Source organism: Periplaneta americana, chromosome 14 (genome assembly GCF_040183065.1).
Source record: "Periplaneta americana isolate PAMFEO1 chromosome 14, P.americana_PAMFEO1_priV1, whole genome shotgun sequence".
Lineage (NCBI taxonomy): Eukaryota > Metazoa > Arthropoda > Insecta > Blattodea > Blattidae > Periplaneta > Periplaneta americana.
This window is the reverse complement of record NC_091130.1, coordinates 9896892-9910801: the sequence shown is the minus strand read 5'-3', so window position 1 is coordinate 9910801 and position 13910 is coordinate 9896892.

Below are 13910 nucleotides of genomic sequence, written 5' to 3'. Positions count from 1 at the left end.
GATAGATAGATAGATGGGTGGGTAGGTGGGTGGGTGGATGGATGGAGGGAGGGAGGGACGGACGGACAGACAGACAGACAGACAGACAGACAGGTAGGTAGGTAGGTAGATAGACAGACAGACAGAGGTAGGTAGATAGATAGATAGATAGATAGATAGATAGATAGATAGATAGATAGATAGATAGGTAGATAGATAGATAGATAGATAGATAGATAGATAGATAGATAGATAGATAGATAGATAGATAGATAGATAGATAGATAGATAGATAGATAGATAGATAGATAGATAGATAGATAGATAGATAGATAGATAGATAGATAGATAGATAGATAGATAGATAGATAGATAGATAGATAGATAGATAGATAGGCAGGCAGGCAGGCAGGCAGGCAGGCAGGCAGACAGACAGACAGATAGATAGATGGATAGGTAGATAGATAGATAGATAGATAGATAGATAGATAGATAGATAGATAGATAGATAGATAGATAGATAGATAGATAGATAGATAGATAGATAGGTAGATAGATAGGTAGATAGATAGATAGATAGATAGATAGATAGATAGATAGATAGATAGATAGATAGATAGATAGATAGATAGATAGATAGATAGATAGATAGATAGATAGATAGATAGATAAAGTAAATAAATAAATAAATAGACAAATCAACAGATAAAGAAATGGATAAATAATATAAATACATGTATAAATCTGTTTATATTGTTATGCCTAGCAACGTATATATCGCAATCTAGGACATCCTGACACAATATAGCTTAGCAGTTCTATAGTTCGACTACTATGAAGGATGCAACTTAAATTTCATTCCCATATCATGCAGTTCAAGAGAACAGAACTTGGCTTGTCCACAAGTGGACGCAGATGCAGTGCGCAATAAGTGGCAACCCCTGTGTGTCACGTGATGCTGTAAATCACCACCGCATCACCGATTCTGAAAGGAGAGCTTCTCAGAGCGGAAAGGAGAGCCCCCTGCCGGGCGAGGCTGCAACTACCGACTTCATTAGCGCGCTTCACGCTTCAGCTGTTCCCAGCTCCGGACAATGTGCTGGGGAACACAAAACACTCTGCGGATTAAGCTGCTGGACGCCGTCGTATCAACTGATCAAGATGTCACGAGGAGCGGGAGTAATAACTACGGAAAGTTGCGTTGTGACAGCAAGCAGATAGATTCCCGAAGATCGAGGCCGTACATTATCGCATGCTGAGGTATAATATTGTAGGGCTGAAGTTTTCTGTCAGATAATAATGATAATAATAATAATAATAATAATAATAGTAATTTGCTTCTGACTATTCGATCGAACGCTTTCGCCTAATCTATAAATATAATGAAATTCAATTTGTTGAATTAAAATAATAATAATAATAATAATAATAATAATAATAATAATAATAATAATAATAATAATAATAATAATAATAATAATAATAATAATAATAATAATTTACTTCTGACTATTCGATGGAACGCTTTCGCATAATCTATAAATACAATGAAACTTAATTTGTTGAATTAAAAAAAATAAAATAAATAAATAAATAAATAAATAATAATAATAATAATAATAATGATAATATTAATAATAATAATAATAATAATAATAATAATAGTAATTTGCTTCTGACTACTCGATCGAACGTTTTCGCATAATCTATAAATATAAATGAAACTCAATTTGTTGAATAAAAAAATGAATAATAATAATAATAATAATAATAATAATAATAATAATAATAGTAATTTGTTTCTGACTATTCGATCGAACGCTTTCGCATAATCTATAAATACAATGAAATTCAATTTGTTGAATTAAAATAATAATAATAATAATAATAATAATAATAATAATAATAATAATAGTAATTTGCTTCTGACTATTCGATCGAACGCTTTCGCATAATTTATAAATACAATGAAATTCAATTTTTTAAATTAAAATAATAATAATAATAATAATAATAATAATAATAATAATTTGCTTCTGACTATTCGATCGAACGCTTTCGCATAATCTTTAAATACAATGAAACTCAATTTGTTGAATTAAAATAATAAAATACTAATTTTATTTATTTATTTATTTATTTATTTAGAATATTAACGTGCAAAACAACAGCACAAGGCCAATTAGGCCTTAATAATAATAATAATAATAATAATAATAATAATAATAATAATAATAATACTTACTTACTTATGGCTTTTAAGGAACCCGGAGGTTCATTGCCGCCCTCACATAAGCCCGCCATCGGTCCCTATCCTGAGCAAGATTAATCCAGTCCCTACCATCATATAACACCTCCCTCAAATCCATTTTAATATTATCTTCCCATCTACGTCTCGCCCTCCCCAAAGGTCTTTTTCCCTCCGGCCTCCCAACTAAAACTCTATATGCATTTCTGGATTCGTCCATACATGCTACATGCCCTGCCCATCTCAAAAGTCTGGATTTAAGGTTCCTAATTATGTCAGGTGAAGAATACAATGCCTGCAGTTCTGTGTTGTGTAACTTTCTCCATTCTCCTGTAACTTCATCCATCTTAGCCCCAAATATTTTCCTAAGAAACTTATTCTCAAACACTCTTAATCTCTGTTTCTCTCTCAGAGTGAGAGTCCAAGTTTCACAACCATAGAGAACAACCGGTAATATAACTGTTTCATAAATTCTAACTTTCAGATTTTTTTGACAGCAGACTAGAAGAAATAATAATAATAATAATAATAATAATAATAATAATAATAATAATAATAATAATAATAATAATAATAGAAGTAGTAATTATTATTATTATTATTATTATTATTATTATTATTATTATTATTATTACAAACAGGTTTACAATGTAAAATCACATCTTCCTGTAATCAATGTCCTACGTTCCTATTTTTTTCTCCAATTCTCTCTACCTTCCCAATCCCGTTCTTGCAGTCCTTTCTCTGCCAACGCTTTATGTCTTGCAACCAGGTGTTTTGCGTTCTACCTCCGCCTCTCCTTCCCTCTGGAATCCAATCTAAAACTCTTCTTGGTAGCCTTCCATCATCCATTCGCTTTACATGTCCATACCATTCTAACTGTCTATATTTTATGAAATCTAAAATTGAATTTTCTTTATTCATATGTTGCCTGTTCACTTCATTTCTTATTTTTTCACGTTTAGAATGTCTGGCCGAACGTCGTAAAAAATTAATTTCTAATTTTAGTAATTTTGACCGCAAATTTTGATTTAGCTTCCATGTTTCTCCTCCATATGTTGTCAAACTTTAGACTATGGACAGATAAATATTTATTTTTGTTTTCTTAAAAATAGTCTTGTTCCATAATATTCCATTTAACATCGCTGTTGCTGATCTTCCTTTATTTATCCTATGTTTAATATCATTATTCTGTGAAGCATTTTTATTAATTCTGACTTCTAAATATTCAAATTCATTGCACCCTATTATAATGCCTATTCCATTTTGCAAAACCAAATCTCTTGTATTTTCACCGCATCCCATATAAAAATGTATTTTCAAAATTTATTTTTAACCCCCATTTATCATACTCTTCAATCAATCAATCAATCAATCAATCAATCAGTCGATCAGTCAATCAATCAATAATAATAATAATAATAATAATAATAATAATAATAATAATAATTATTATTATTATTATTATTATTATTATTATTATTATTATTATTTTAAATTCAACAAATTGAGTTTCATTGTATTTATAGATTATGCGAAAGCGTTCGATCGATTAGTCAAAAGCAAATTCTGAGAGATAATGGAGAACAAAGGATTCCCACGACACCTTATAAGAGCTGCAAGAAGTTTATACATAGATACCAAAATTCAAATAGAATGTTCCGACATTAGAAGCTCATGCCCAATTACAATAACTCAAGGAGTGAGACAGGGATGCCCACTCTCACCAGTACTTTTTTAACCTTTATATTGACGAAGCCATAATTGAAATGTAAGAACATTTTAATGGATAAGTATTTTAATATAAATATTTTAGCAACAACCCTTTTATTTGCGGACGACCAGGTGACAATAACAAATTCAGAAGATAGCTTACAAATAGCAATGCATGGATTAAATAAGGTATTGGTAAAGGTATAACATGGTAATATCAGCAAAGAAAACGAAAGTCATAGCTTTTCAACGCAAAATCTCAGTTCCTTGTAAAATATTTTTAAATTACTCACCTCTTGAACAAGTTAGTAACTTTAAATACCTAGGATTTAATGACCTATTAGTTTTAATAATATCTTATATCTGGACATAAAGTTAAATATGTTTCAAAGTATGAGCGGACGATAAAAAGAACGCTATGAAAAAAAAAACACAAACAGACACAATTCTAAAATTCTACAAAGTTATGGCTGTACCTGCATTACTTTATGGCTCAGAATGTTGGATATTAACTAAACAACAAACAAGAAGAATAGAGGTGATAGAGATGCGTTTCCTTCGCGGGATTGCAGGATGTAAGAGGACAGAACGTATTAGGAATAGTGGCATGAAGAAAGAATGAAACATTTTTAACATCTTAGATAAAATTGAAGATTATCAATTACATTGGTTCCATCATGTTGAAAGAATGGAACCAAAGATTTTATAAATACAAATGAACAGGGAAAAGATTGCAAGGAAGACCACCAATGAGATGGACAGAACAGTTCATAGATCCATAAAATTTTCTTTGAAGACGGAACGGTTTATTGAGACCAATTACTTGTTTATGTATGTAAGCTTATGTATGTATGTATGTATGTATGTATGTATGTATGTATGTATGTATGTATGTATGTATGTATGTATGTATGTATGTATGTATGTATTATATGTGTATGTATGTATGTATGTGTATGTATGTATGTATGTATGTGTGTATGTATGTATGTGTGTATGTATGTATGTATGTATGTATGTATGTGTGTATGTATGTGTGTATGTATGTATGTATGTATGTATGTGTGTATGTATGTGTGTATGTATGTATGTATGTATTATATGTGTATGTATGTATGTATGTATGTATGTATGTATGTATGTATGTGTGTATGTATGTATGTGTATATGTATGTATGTATGTATGTATGTATGTATGTATGTATGTATGTATGTATGTATGTATGTATGTATGTATGTATGTGTGTGTATGTGTGTATGTATGTATGTATGTATGTATGTATGTATGTGTGTATGTATGTATGTGTGTATGTATGTATGTGTGTATGTATGTATGGTATGTATTAATGTATGTATGTATGTATGTATGTATGTATGTGTGTATGTATGGTATGTATTAATGTATGTATGTATGTATGTATGTATGTATGTATGTATGTATTCACACTGCAATGGGTATATAGCCGGTGGCAGTGGTAACTAATTACACTCAATAATGACAATTAATAATAAACACAATTAATGAAAAATACAATTTTTATTTAGGCCTATTTTTTATTTTATTGGGTTATTTTACGACGCTGTATCAACATCTAGGTTATTTAGCGTCTGAATGAAATGAAGGTGATAATATGCAAATCTAATCTTTCAGGTAAAGCTTCCTGTAAAGCAGATTTGAATAATTTCAAGGGAAAAATTGTTCCGGGGCCGGGTATCGATCCCGGGACCTCTGGTTGAACGTACCAGCGCTCTGCCACTGAGCTACACGGGAACTCTACCCGACACACAGAGTTTATGTGCACTCGATGTGGGTCTCTGGCGTTTCGCCAGCCCACGCGAGTTGTGTGGATATAAGGGGGAAAGTTGAGACGGTGTCGGGTAGAGTTCCCATGTAGCTCAGTGGCAGAGCGCTGGTACGTTCAACCAGAAGTCCCGGGTTCGATACCCGGCCCCGGAACAATTTTTCCCTTGAAATTATTCGAAGGTGATAATGTCGGTGAAATGAGTCTGGGGTCCAGCACCGAAAGTTACCCAGCATTTGCTCGTATTGGGTTGATGGAAAAGCCCGGAGAAACCTCAACCAGGTAACTTGCCCCGACCGGGATTCGAACCCGGGTCAACTGGTTTCGCGGCCAGACGCGCTGACCACAGGTGTGAACGGAAGAAATACAATTAATAATACTTTAATAATACTAATAATAGACTAATAATAATTAATACTCATAATAATTAATAATATGATTATTATTATCATCATCGTCATCATGTTCAAGAATGGACAAAACATGTTTTGAAACGATGCTTCTCATATTATTTTTATCGCTCACTCGTTTATAGTTTTTGGTGATATCAAAATAGCTTATAGGTCTAATTTGCCATTTTTCATTAGTTAATTTAAAATCCACGACTCAGCTGTTGAGAAATTTAACGCAAGAAACGTCTGTTGCCATGTGGTGTGGATTATTTATCTCGAGACAGCGTGTAATGGCGGCAGACAGATCTCTCGATTTCGTATCACGAGGAATTCAGGCCAGTAGAATTACATTCGACATTTCTGAGAAGTCCTTGCGTCAAGAAATTAAATTTAGGAAGCAGTCTGAATCTTCTGTTCTTTTATTCAAGTTGTTTCCATTATTCATGCAATCACGAAGAGGAGACAATTGAGCAGAGAAGTCGGTAATTATCCCGACCTGCTCCTCACTTATAACGCAACCCAAAGTTGTGACTCGAATTACATCTACATCACATTAAGGCCGAATACTTTTGTTCCTAAAGTTACATGCCCATTCTTATGTTTTCCTTGCACTAGATCTGTCCTCTAATACTAATTTGTATACAAAATCAGTCAATAGGGTTCTAGTTTGTGGTTAGCTAACCGCCTCACATAGCAATGCATATTTCTCTGGCTGACACTTCTTTTATAGTTTAGTGTGATGAGTTACCTCCCGTCAGGATCATTATATATGCACCATCACTTTTACCCTTCACGGTTAAAGCACAGAATCTTGTCTTCTTCATTCTTAGAAGGAGATCCTTCCACTCTTTCAAAGTTCTTACTACTGTACCATAGAAGTGGGTAAAGTCAATCAGTGGGTGTATAATCGATCATTTGCGATTTTTATTGAAAATTATATATTTTCTCAGTTACTTGTTAAAATTTTGTTATGCTGACTTCATTGCCTGACATTGCAAATGTAAGCGAGAGGGACAACAAAAAGCCTGCGAATGCCAACAATGGGAACACTGTGTAATTACCGTTGAAGTGAAAATTGTTATTTTCAACTTTTTCTCTTAAATGAAAACAAAGTCTTACAAACTCTAAATTATAGCCAGCAGTGAAAGGAGACAGGAAGTATTCGTAAGTACTTTTCGTTGAGATTGTATCCTGAAATAATAGTTTTGCAGTTTGTAAATGTTAGTATTGAAACTTATTATTTTAAGAAAACTTGTACCTTTGTAGGGTTAAGTCGATCATGCCATCGACCTACTCGAAGCAGATAGGACCAGCAGGAAGAATAAATTGTTCACCGAAATACCTGCAACTAACACTTATAAACAGAAAAGTGTCATAGTATAGCTTATATTGATGGGATAGTGGGGAAAGAGGAAGACGAAATTATGGTGAATTTCTTGCGTAAGAGAAACAGTGCCAAAGGAACATAGTTTGTACACCCCTCTGTACCTGACTATGGGAACAACGTAGTTTCTAAAGTGACATGAGGAGGGGAAGATTTCAAATAACATCTGATATAAACCTAAGCAATGTTGAATTGCATTTTAGATTATAATTGAAGTGTGGTATTTCAATGTAAATTTTGAATTCTTAAAACTTTGTTTGTTGGTATATAAAGCATTAAAATGTGTTTTTATGTTTTATAAGTTGGCATTCATAGTAACGTTTGTACAATGGAGACCTATAGGCCTAATTGTATCGAAGAGTATGATAAGAGTAACAGAAGATACACTATATAATGCTATAGGCTTATATTCTAGATTATTATTGTTTTTACACCCCTTATAACAAATAAAATATATGTAATACACTTAATTTGTTGTTTAAAAACATAATAAGTGATCGACTTTACTCCGCAATATTTTAAAATCGATCTTAAACAAAAAATTCAATGGTGATCGACTTTACCCTATTTAAGCAGGTAACTTCGATCACAAGTCAAATAAAAAAATCAGTTTTTGTTAGATTGTAATGCAATTCTTGTAACGTGCCTTCATAAGTGAAGGATATGACGACAAAATGCTATTTTCTGAGGAACTTCGCTCCATTGCATAACCTCAACATCATAAAAAAAATTGCAAAATTTTAATCGACTTTACCCTCTTCTACGGTACTTGGTTTTGGAGGGCAGTTACTTTAAGTTCCTCTCATTCTTTTCAGTAGGCCTATTTGATCCATTCTTCTCATTCTTTGTAAGGATTTTAATCCCTCTAATTGTACTTGTTTCCAATCTTAAATTTTGATTACCCAACTCACACAGTAATGAAATAGGACGATATAGCCGTGCCATCAGGGGAAAAAAATTGAGCTGGTGTCTGGTGTAGTTCCTGGGTAGCTCAATCATTAGAGCGTTATACTCTCACTCTTATTCCTATTCATGTTACTAGTACAGCCAATTACTACTATTATATGGGACTCACCTCACCCCGTCCTTGAAGAATGCATAATGCATCAACCGTTACTCACTCCAAAGCTACTTGAAACCGCGTCCCCTATTCGCCAGTTTCTGAACTGATAACGTCTACACTACAAGCTTCATAAAAACATTAACGAATCACTATACCCGTATTGACTCCTGCAGCCCTTTAGACTGTACCACCTCTTGTCAGTTTCACTACATCCCCACTCCCAGCTCCCCTGTAATGTTCCCCTCCGGCCAATGCCGGTGAGCTATGGCCCACATTATACTCTCATTTCTACTATTACTCTTACTGTGTACTATTACTATTAATGTTACAGTTATTGTCACTACTACTATCACCACCAATTCGTGATGCTGAGAAATCTTGAAAATTTGCTTTATAGATCATTCGTTATCTCGTGAAACCAAATACTTATGTGCCGTAGCATATAGTAATAACCTTATGGTGGAGGTAAGAGATCTCGCTGGCTACAAGTAGAAGCGTAGGGAGTGAAGGAAGCTTCTCAGTTCACTTTCTTCTTCCCCTGACACGCAGAAAGGTTCCACAAGATAACGAATGGCCTATAAGTACATTTTTTCTTCATTGCTCTCGACCTGACATGGCTTAAAAACAGCAGTCAGTCTTTCGTGCCTCCAAGTTAAGAAAATACAAGCCACCGGCGTGGCTCAGTGGGTTAAGGCGCTTGCCTGCCGGTCTGAAGTTGCGCTCGGGCGCGGGTTCGATTCCCGCTTGGGCTGATTACCTGGTTCGTTTTTTCCGAGGTTTTCCCCAACCGTAAGGTGAATGCCAGGTAATCTATGGCGAATCCTCGGCCTCATCTCACCAAATACAATCTCGCTATCACCAATCCCATCGACGCTAAATGTATGTATGTATGTATGTATGTATGTATGTATTTATGTATGTATGTATTTATTTATTAACATTACAATTGGGTATATACCGGTGGCAGTGATATATACTATACAATAATTACAATTACATGAAATAAAATAAAATAAATGTAAATCTATAAATAGTTGATGCAATAAACCTAGGACTATAAATAAAAACTATTCTATAATAACGCCTACAATAAACAAAAGTAAATCTAACTTATAAGTACTTCTATTTCACCCAACTATTACCAATTTAAGTAATTACATATCACCTTAATTAATTACATATCAACTTAATTACATTTCATCTTAATTAATTAGATATCACCTTAATTTATTTATATATCAACTAAATTACATATCATCTTAATTAATTACATATCAACTTAATTCATTATATATCAACTCAATTACATGACACAACTTAAATAATTACACTGCACCTCCAATTACATTTTCAGTCTAATCTTCTCAACCTTTCCTTAAATGTATTGATTTTAAGAGGATCACCCTAAAAAGATTGCCGCAGGTAAGCTGTTCCAGTCTACTATTGTGCGGTTAACAAAGGAACATTTTGCCACGTTCGTTCTTTGTTTTCTACATTTAAACTTCCTAATATGATCAGCCCTTCCTAAGTATGATGGTGTTGCTAATCTAGCATTGATATCGGTCCATGCTTTGTGTCCCATTTGTGCCTTAAACAATGCGGTGAGTCCGGTTTTTCGTCGCCTTGATTTGAGAAGTTCCCACCCTAAGTCTTTTACTATCTCCTCACCATGTCCCTTCCCCATTTTGACATATTTTACTGCCTTGCGTTGAACCTAGTAGTTGATACAGCGTCGTTAAATAACCGACTAAAAAGATACAGACCATCAGATTGATAACGGATAAATAACTGCGTCCTAGACAGGATTTGAACATAGAACCGTGTCTTCCGTGCAGGTCTGAAACTGCTCTTTAGCTGTTGAGTGCCCTGGCCAGAGTTTGGTGTTGATGGGTTGGATGCATTACATCTTACAACGCTGTGTTGGCAAAGAATTAAATATAATTTCCTGACACAAGGGTCTTCTAAGAAATGTCGATTATAATTCAACTGCCGGAATTCCTCCAGTTACGAAAGCAACAGATTCATTCAATGCCACAACATGTTATCTGGGGATGGAGTAATGCAGGCCATGTGGTAGCCTAACAAGCCTTCGGATTCAGACGTATCTTGGCGTCCCATGATACTGCATGAAGAAATTCGTAAGTTATTTCTGTAGTAAAATAGGCATGAGCACTTCAACCTCCGCTTGTCCAATTAGCCTACGTGTTTAACAAAGGACACATAGGCATAAATAATTTTATGCTCGACCATGCCGAAATGCAGTAATTATACACCTGGTAGCAGAACTTGAATGCATGTCATTAAAGTACACCTACTCATTAAAGGTCAGGTCTTTCAGCCAATGACGACTCAGGTTACAACTGTTCAGCCAATGACAGGTCAGCTTTCTACCGTTATAAAACCGCAAGTATCGATTATTCTCGGATATGCAATCGAAAGAGAATTAGCGAAAAGTCACGGAGGCTGGAAATCCAATACTGTCGCAGAAGGTTATGTTCTGTTACTATAATAATTAGCGTTAATTGTAAATAATATTAAAATAAATTCAATTTGTCATATCGTTTTTCAATGTCTAATTTAATTTCAATGTTATCTCTGTAGGTTCTTATGCCTTAGCAAGGTCAATGTGGACATCTGTTCCTCGGAAAAAATCAATACTTTCGCGTCTGCGCACATCTCACAACATACGAGACATTGCTAAAAAATTAATAATATCAAGTTAGAAATATGGTCGAGCATAAAAAGTCGTATGAAACTCGCCTATAATGGTAATTAAGAAGCTCGTATGAAAATTATGAAACTCGCTTGCGCTCGTTTCATAAATATCCATACTCACTTCTTAATTACCTTCATTATAGGCTCGTTGCATAATGTACTATTATGCTCGACCATGCCGAAATGTAGTAATTATACACCTGGTAGCAGTCATTTGATACATGTCATTAAAGTACACCTATTCATTAAAGTTCAGGTTTTCGATTATTCTCGGATATGCAATCGAAAGACAACGAGGGAAACGTCACGGAGGCTGGAAATCCAATACTGTCGCAGAAGGTTATGTTCTGTTACTATAATAATTAGCGTTAATTGTAAATAATATTCAAATAAATTCAATTTGTCATCTCGTTTTTCAATTCTAAATCAATTTCCAGGTTATATCAAAATTAGTTCATGTTATTCTCTACATTACATCAAGGTCAATGACATTATTTTTCCTCGAAAAAAATCAATACTTTCGCGTCTGCGCACATCTCACAATTTATGAGCTATGCACAAGGTCACTTCCGATCTTCAGTCAGATACAAATAATGAATACTTCTGAATAATTTCAAGTTAGAAATATGGTCGAGCATAAAAAGTCGTATGAAACTTGCCTATAATGGTAATTAGGACGCTCGTATGAAAATTATGAAACGAGCGCAAGCGAGTTTCATAAACAAACATACTCACGTCTTAATTACTATTGTGACAGCTGCAACGGGGTCTGAACACGCGTCCGACAGGGCGCGCGGCAGACGAAACGCTGGTACGGGAGCATCTGCATGCTGAAGGGCACAGGGGGTGTATTACGTCAACGCAACTGCTGCGTGCAGAGTGAAGGGGGGACGGACCCTCTCGACTCTTCCAGAAGTCCGTCGAAGTGGAGATATCCAGATAATTCGAGAGAGCTATCTCTGCACACCCGTAGAAATTTCTCGCAACTATGATTTTGCTATAAAAGAAGAAACGCCAGCGAACTCGAGCAGTTTCAATTGATTAGTCAGCCAGTCAGTGAGTAAGCTAGAGCAAGCAAGCCAGTTCGACTCGAGTGTGCGTCCGCAACTGTGTCAGCATCCGAAGGCCTGAGTTCGAGTGCAGTGGACCGCAGTTGGAGGGACCTGAGTTCGAGTGCAGTGGACCGCAGTTGGAGGGACCTAAGTTCGAGTACAGTGGACCGCAGTTGGAGGGACCTAAGTTCGAGTGCAGTGGACTGTCTCTGAAGGTCTGTGGTTCGAGATACTGTGAATTCGAGTGACTGAGCTAGAAGAACTGTGAACTGAGAACTGACAGTTCTGATTTGTAAATATTAGTTAAGATTAACAGTTCATTGTTGTTCGTAATAGTCCTAGTGAATTGTCATTGTCGTCGTCTGTGGAGTGCACTAACGAATACTGTGTTACGTGTGTGGAGAGCAAATCCCATTGTTGCCGAGAGCGTTTAATGTGAATTGTAGAAAGGAATTATTATTGTTGAGTTGAAATAAGTTTACACTATCATTATAGGCTCGTTGCATAATGTACTATTAGATCTGTTCTTTTGAGCATAAAAATTCTTAGCCTTAGTTAATGTTTTTTAGGTATTGCTAGAAGTATTGATTTGTGTTTTTTTTTTCTTTTTAATCTAGATTAAAATTGCAAGTTTCTTGTTTAGGTCTGTGTTAGTTAATTAGTTAGGATACAATTAATTATGATACTTAATCACTCATTTAAAGTTTGTGTGACTGCAACCTGTGTATATTTTTGTGTGTCTTTACTTTGTTTATAGTGTTTTTTCTCTCTCTTTATTTCTTGTGTAGTTTTATTTTGTATATAGTGTATTTTTTTCTGTTTATTTGTATTATTGTATTTGTATTCCTGGTGTTGTGGAAGAGAAGGCCTGATAGCCTTAACTACACCAGAATAAATAAATAAATAAATAAATAAATAAATAAATAAAATAAATAAATAAATAAATAAATAAATAAATAAATAAAATAAATAAAATAAATAAATTAAGTAAATAAATAAATAAATTAAATAAATTAACTAATTAAATAAATGAATTAAGTAAATAAATTAAGTAAATAAATAAATAAATACATAAATAAATTAATTAAATAAATGAATGAATTAAGTAAATAAATTAAATAAATAAATTAAGTAAATAAATTAAGTAAATATATAAATTAATTAAATAAATAAATTAAATAAATAAATAAAATAAATAAATAAATAAATAAATTAATTAAATTAATTAAATAAATAAATTAATTAATTAAGTAAATAAATTAAATAAATAAATAAATTAATTAAAAACAAAATAAATAAATAAATTAAATAAATAAATTAATTAATTAATTAATGAAATAAATAAATAAATAAATTAATTAATTAAATAAATAAATAAAATAAATAAATAAATAAATAACATAAATAAATTAAGTAAATAAATAAATTAACTAATTAAATAAATGAATTAAGTAAATAAATTAAGTAAATAAATAAGTAAATACATAAATAAATAAATAAAATAAATGAATTAAGTAAATAAATTAAATAAATAAATTAAGTAAATAAATTAAGTAAATATA